The 7,602-nt window shown below is 32.3% G+C and overlaps 1 protein-coding gene and 1 long non-coding RNA gene across 2 annotated transcripts in view; one reads left to right on the top strand and one right to left on the bottom strand.

Annotated features, from left to right (window-relative positions):
• LOC108736939 (semaphorin-1A) overlaps positions 1 to 7,602 on the top strand; it is a 509,066-nt gene that overhangs the window by 444,286 nt on the left and 57,178 nt on the right. The gene's annotated exons all lie outside the window — the stretch shown is intronic.
• LOC112904087 overlaps positions 2,159 to 7,602 on the bottom strand; it is an 18,708-nt gene continuing 13,264 nt past the window's right edge. The window contains exons 2-3 of the long non-coding RNA XR_003230887.1: positions 6,483 to 6,602; positions 2,159 to 2,437 (exon numbers count right to left, since the gene is read on the bottom strand). This is a non-coding gene — a long non-coding RNA (uncharacterized LOC112904087). The remainder of the gene's footprint in view (positions 2,438 to 6,482; positions 6,603 to 7,602) is intronic.

Below are 7,602 nucleotides of genomic sequence, written 5' to 3'. Positions count from 1 at the left end.
AAATTTTCTCTCAAACCGTATAGTTTTTTTTTTTTAGTATAGATAGTATTTATTTACCTCATGATATGCTGCAAAACCTAATTATTTACGAATTTCTAATTTTAGGTACTCTTGTCTCCGATTGTACCTCCTAAACATCTTTAAATAAATAAAAGTAAATTTGACTATGCATTTTTATTTTACTTTAATTGTTTAATTCGACTTCTACTATTTTATTCAAAAGTGAGATATAAGGCCCCGTTTACACTTTGATTAGTGATTATGCGAGTTCATACATTTTCTGCGAGATTTCCAGGGGGGGCAGCTGTCCTCCCCTGCCCCCCCTGGGTACGTTCATGTAACTGTCTGTTCTAAAAAACAAATAAGTGGTGAGCTGAAAACCAAACATAACAGGGATATTTTGTTACATGTAATCATCAAAGGACATCATCTCTTATCTAATACAAACGCAATTTACAGCTTTACATTCCTCATGTAACGCTGTGTTCAAAAGATTTTAAAAGTTCGCTTAGTTTAGGACAGTTTCTTCAGAGAAAAACGGAATCTTTGTGGAAGTTATGCAAGAGTTCGCTCTGTTTTTAATAAAATTAAACTGGCACACCGTTTATTGCAAAGCTACAGTCTGTAGTCTCTAATATCCATGATATTGTGCACGAGTCAAAATGAACGATTTCTCCTCTTTTCAATACTCAATATTCGTTTTCAGCGGGTCAAAATACTACAATTTCAATTCTGATATGAATAAATAACATCGGCTACAGAAACCCTACTGGTGCCACATTATGTGCTTAAGCATTACACTTTTATTATATTTTTTCCGATATATTATACCACGTGGATTGAAAATTTAATTTAATAGTGTTACGTAAACTTGGCCCGTCGGAAACTGTTGTAAAATAATGTATTCCATAACAGTGACATTTCCTTTTGGTTTCATTTTTCTAACTTTAGAAAATTTTTGTAAATATGTCCAAGACAGCCTCCTATACAGAGAAAATACTGTTTCACCAAGAGATTCACTTTCGGATAATTTCCACTATCTAGGTTTTTTAAAATACCATAAATTTAGTTTAATTTTTTAAGTTTAAAATGGACTTAACTATAATTCAAAAATGAANCATTTTTATTTTACTTTAATTGTTTAATTCGACTTCTACTATTTTATTCAAAAGTGAGATATAAGGCCCCGTTTACACTTTGATTAGTGATTATGCGAGTTCATACATTTTCTGCGAGATTTCCAGGGGGGGCAGCTGTCCTCCCCTGCCCCCCCTGGGTACGTTCATGTAACTGTCTGTTCTAAAAAACAAATAAGTGGTGAGCTGAAAACCAAACATAACAGGGATATTTTGTTACATGTAATCATCAAAGGACATCATCTCTTATCTAATACAAACGCAATTTACAGCTTTACATTCCTCATGTAACGCTGTGTTCAAAAGATTTTAAAAGTTCGCTTAGTTTAGGACAGTTTCTTCAGAGAAAAACGGAATCTTTGTGGAAGTTATGCAAGAGTTCGCTCTGTTTTTAATAAAATTAAACTGGCACACCGTTTATTGCAAAGCTACAGTCTGTAGTCTCTAATATCCATGATATTGTGCACGAGTCAAAATGAACGATTTCTCCTCTTTTCAATACTCAATATTCGTTTTCAGCGGGTCAAAATACTACAATTTCAATTCTGATATGAATAAATAACATCGGCTACAGAAACCCTACTGGTGCCACATTATGTGCTTAAGCATTACACTTTTATTATATTTTTTCCGATATATTATACCACGTGGATTGAAAATTTAATTTAATAGTGTTACGTAAACTTGGCCCGTCGGAAACTGTTGTAAAATAATGTATTCCATAACAGTGACATTTCCTTTTGGTTTCATTTTTCTAACTTTAGAAAATTTTTGTAAATATGTCCAAGACAGCCTCCTATACAGAGAAAATACTGTTTCACCAAGAGATTCACTTTCGGATAATTTCCACTATCTAGGTTTTTTAAAATACCATAAATTTAGTTTAATTTTTTAAGTTTAAAATGGACTTAACTATAATTCAAAAATGAATAGTAGCGTATAAAACACGATCGACGTAGGTTAACTGTAAGTGGTATAAATGACTTAAAATTTTCCGATTTATTTACCAAAAATCAAAATAACACTTATTATTATTAAATTATCAATTTTTTGTTTTTGACATTAAAAAGGGTGGATATGGCACTCAGCCGGAAGTGTTTGTTGGTGCCTTCTAGCTGCGTGTTCATCAGTATTGATTTTGCCCATAGTGTTGGTCGTTCTTTGCGAGCAACGGATGTGGCAGATGAGCCATTGTCCTTTTTGCTGGCTCGGCGTATCTGACGTTCTTATATCCAACCTCCTCTTTAAACGATCAAGTTCCATTTTTTTGTACAGGCAAGAGGGAAATTGAAAACAGAAAGCTAAGATGAGAAATATACAGAGTGAATCATTTCTACGTGAAAAAAAAAAGGAATTCTACTTGTAGCTTATAGAATAAGAGGTTTTATATGTAATCGTAATAAATGGTTCATATTTCACCAAAATTATTACACCAATATGAACATTGGCGTAGCTAAGGGAGGGAGCAGGTGGGCCAGGCGCACTCTAGAATCTTTCTGGCTCGCCCTAGAATCCTCTTGGCTCACCCTAGAATCCTCCTGGTCCGCCCTATAAACCTCCTGGCCTACCCTAGAATTCCCCTGGCACACCCTAGATCCCTAGATTATCAATGGATTTGTCCAGAAAATTTTTTTATTTCACAAATCGAATGTGCAAGTGAAAAATAAGAAGTCTGCAAAAAATCAAAATTTTACTCTCACGTTTAATGTCTTAAAAACAATTACAAAATAAATTTATCAATAAAACTTTGTTATTTACTTAAATCATTGGAAGAAAGTAGAAATCGTGGGTGCGCGAGTGGAACTCACACTTGGCCAATTTTTTTTCCTGCACGTGTTGTTTCAACTTTTATAAGGATTTATCTTTATATCGGTTCACATTACGTCGTTCGTGACCTTTTGCATTTACATCGGTAGACACAGACATATCATCTATGTATGTATGTATGTATGTGTGTATAAAAATGTTCATAGTATGTTCCTTTAAACGTGAAGAAATTTTATATTGCCTAAAGCCCAAAGGACGAGAAACGGCAGCGTTCACTTTCTCGTACGTCGATCCTATATCCTATATAAATAGTTACGGCTGCTACTACGGAAACGAAGACGGCTTATGAAGGAAAGCGTGGAAATTGTAGTTCTTGGCCGCCTGCCACCGCGCAAGCATACAGCTGTGCTGTCACGTTAAATTTTCTTCGGCCCGTGGCACAGAAAAGAAAATACAACATAAAACCAACAGGGGAAAACCGCCCCAGCCTTCGTCAGATGGTCGATGAATGAATTTTGTCGGAAGTTTCTTGTAAGTGACATGATATGACACGAAAATGTAGCATTGCAGAATTACTGTTTTTTTCTCTCACTTAAGGATTCTATTTATCTACTACATTCGTATATGTAACACAGACAGGTAGCTTCATTAAAAACATTATGTGTTAAATATAAAAGATTCACTTACATTTAGCTATTCTATATCTACATATGAATTTTACAAACTAAATATTTTTATTCTTTTCGCTTTTCTGCTATTTTTCTCTTTCGTAATATTTCTTCTCTCATCCTTTTCTTCCATTTGAATTGCCCACTTTTTTTGTACCATTTCCAGCTTTTCTACATCTTTCAAAAATGTGTTCGAGCGTCTCAAGTTGTAGTCTACACAGCCTGCATATTTTCCTCACTTCTTCCCAATTCTTGCTGTCCTATTTTCATTTCCCAGTCTAAATCTTTTCACTTTTTGCTCTTTCATCTTTCAAGTAATTTGGTTTTCTTTACATATTTTCTTTTGTTAAACTTTCCAGCTCTTTCTATACACTTCTATCTTCTTCCAGTTTTCATTCATCCTCTCAACTAAAAAATTTTTTCTTTCCTTTGTGATTTTCTTTCTCTCGGTCTAAATCTTTTCACTTTTTGCTCTTTCATCTTTCAAGTAATTTGGTTTTCTTTACATATTTTCTTTTGTTAAACTTTCCAGCTCTTTCTATATACTTCTGTCTTCTTCCAGTTTTCATTCATCCTCTCAACTAAAAAATTTTTTCTTTCCTTTGTGATTTTCTTTCTCTCGGTTTGAAATTCGATTCTTAACTTTTATACATTCTTTTAATGACATATTATCTTCTAAATTTAACAGTTTTCCTTCATACTTTAAAGAACTTGTCGAATATTTTATAGCCAATCTTTTGGTTTTTGTTTCTTTTTGTAATAGGTATTTTGGTGTATTTCTACCTATTTTTAAAATCTATCTCATGTACATCTCCTGAATGCTTTCAATCCTTTTTCTTTCTCCCTACCCTCAAATTTCCGCTCCGTACAATAATATACTCTCAATGTCCCGAATAGGTACATTATTTTTTCCCTTACTTTTACTCAGTTGGATGCTATTTAATTGTTGTCACAGTAGTGGAAATAAAATGAGAATTGGATAAGTAATACAAAAAATTTAATAAGAGGGAGTTATTTGGTATAAATTTTAGGGTCTTCAATCACCATATCGCTTTGGCCCTTATGTAATTTGCTTTTATTCAACACTGAACTTTAAATGGTATGAAATAAAAATTTAAATTAAAAATTTTTGTAAACTCCGACATAAAAATGCCAATGTCAAATGAACAAAAATTAATGGATTATGTATTTTGATTAGATTTAAAACATTTGATCGTTTAAATATTGATTGTTAAAGTAACCATTAACTTACTCCAACTACAATATTTAAACATACAAATGAATAATGATTTAGAGCTTTGGCACACGATGTCTCTTTAAGGTATGCGATAATATGTTTTAATTATCGATTATTATCAATCAATAATTATCCACAAATGGGTAACTATTGGTAGTTATCTGTATATCAAATTGATAATTATATCACTAAAATTATCGATATATCGATAACAGTAATAGTATCTGATTACTATCGACATATTGCTACTTGCTTGTTGCTAATTGCCGATATATCGAAACATTTGTTGATTACTGATAGTTATCAATAGTTCGACATATTGATATTCATCGATAATCATTGAAATACTAATAACTATCGATAATTAACGAAAATATAAATGTATCGATATATTGATAACCATCAGTAATTATCACTTGATATTATTGTTATCGATATATCAATATTTTTGCCCAGCACTTATCACAATACTATCATTGTTTTCATCGGTGCAGTTCCATTGCTAAATTAAAAACATTATGGTGCAATAGTATCGGACTTCCACCGCAACTGTCGCGCAATTGTATCGATGAAGCCCCAATGTAAGATCAATATATTTAGATTTTACTCAATTGCTCAATTTTCATCGTTTATTGTAGATCTATTGCAATAATATATTGGTCGTACGTATGCCCGTGAAATGTGCGACACTATAGCAAAAAATTTGTAGTGTGCCAAGGGCCTAAGGATTCAAATATATGCAGTAGTAAATATATAGTTATTATTATTACTAATACGTATTACTCATTTTTGTATTTCCTTGTAAACAATTTACACTACAAAAAACATCAATATTGTGTTACATAAATCATACTTCAAAATATTTTCATTCACTACGACACCACCCATATATATATATACGTAATGCAGTCACTACGTCATAATCATACAAATGTTTGATTACAAAATACAGATATACATTACTACATTACAAAGGTATATATACCTTTTTAATATTTATTGTTCTTGACATCGTTTGTTGTCTCGTATATGAATGTAATTGTAGTATCTATATCTGTATTTTGTAATCAAACATTTGGATGATTGTGACGTATGAGTGTATTACGTATACGGATGGTATCGTGGTGAACGAAAATATTTTTGAAGTATAATTTAAGTAACACAATATTGATGTTTTCTGTAATATAAATTGTTTACAAGGAAATATAGAAATGAGTAACGTATTAGAGGCAGGTTATGGAAGGTCAAGTATTATCCCGCAGATGGCGCGTTAAGAATTGTTTGAGTGGATTGTAAAAGCAAGTTATTACGGAGTGTTGGAAAAATTCGTAGGGAATGAGGGTGGGGCTTGTCAGGGGCCCTAATGTATTAAACAATTCATAGGTGGCAGTGCTTCAATAACTAGCAATTCATTGAGAATCTAAATATTTAACTATCCAACAAGCTTAAATGGGGCTTGAGGGGTGGGGTTAAGACGGGCACGTTACAATTCTCGTTCTCGGAAATTGTTACTTTCAGACGATTGTTTACCTAATACGAGGAAAAACGTCAAGTTCCTACATTAGTATTTTCAAAAAATTATTAAACCAAACAATACATGTACATTAATATATTTATTTAACGTACATACACTACAAATTAACACTAATACGTATACGAATTTAATATAAATACCTTATTTAATGTAATACTCATATGTAGATCGAACCTTGTCCCGTTGATGAAGTATGTGAAGTCCGAACAACCTCGTGTGCTGGGCCGGTTACCATTAGTTTCAACTATATTCGATTGCATCTGAAAAAAACAAACGCTTAATTAGTAACAGAAGATAATGGAAACTACTGAGGACACATTATCAAAAATATTTTTAGAATTCCTATAGTGCCAACAGATCAGCACCCTTTTGGAGTTAAAGCCGAATACAAGAACCGTCTTACCCCAACACGATGCACAAGCAGAAATATAACTAAATAATTGAAATGTATTATTTTAAAATTTAAATACCATGTATTGTTACGTTATTCAATAAATTATTTTATACTAAACGTGTTGTTTTATATCTACAAAACATTTTATAATTTGGCAATGCAAATTACATCACCCATAATTTTCACTAGAAAAAAATCCTGAACAGAGGGTAAGAAAAATCCTACGGAAAAAAACAACTTTCCGTAATTTGTTTGTTATACCTATGTACAAAAGTATTAAAGCCACTCTTCAAATTGCCTAACAAATGAATTTATAAAACTAAACAAGTTAAACCTTTCCTAATTTTGACAAGTCATAGAAGGGATGTAAAAAAGCGAAAGATGATTGTCCATGCTTTGTTCATATCGTTTCAGGAGATAGCTTTTGAAATTTGGTATTTGAATTTTCGAAACTGCACAAGTTACACCGCCCTTAATGTTACTAATTATGAATTGGCAAATTTTGGGTAGTAAAAGGGATGTAAGGAGCATCTTGGGGTGTAAAGTAATTCTACATATTTTGTCCACATAGCCTCTGTACAAAGTTATTAAAATTTGATAACTCAAAGTTTGAAACCATGAAAGCTACAGCACCCTTAATTCTGGCAATTAGAAGTTGACAAATTTTGGATCGTAAAAAGGGTGTAACGAGGATACTGGGGAGTAAGGTGATTCTGGATATTTTGTTCGCATCACCTGTGGACAGAGTTATTAAAATTTGATAATTGAATTTTCAAAACTATACAAGTTACACTACCCTTAACTCTTGCAATTATAAATTGGTAAATTTTGGGTAGTAAACGGGATGTAAGGAGCATCCTGAGGTG

This window comes from Agrilus planipennis, unplaced genomic scaffold (assembly GCF_000699045.2).
Source record: "Agrilus planipennis isolate EAB-ADULT unplaced genomic scaffold, Apla_2.0 scaffold141, whole genome shotgun sequence".
In the NCBI taxonomy this organism is placed as follows: Eukaryota; Metazoa; Arthropoda; class Insecta; order Coleoptera; family Buprestidae; genus Agrilus; species Agrilus planipennis.
The sequence above is the reverse complement of the archived record's forward strand: the minus strand, read 5'-3'. Positions and strand labels throughout refer to the sequence as shown.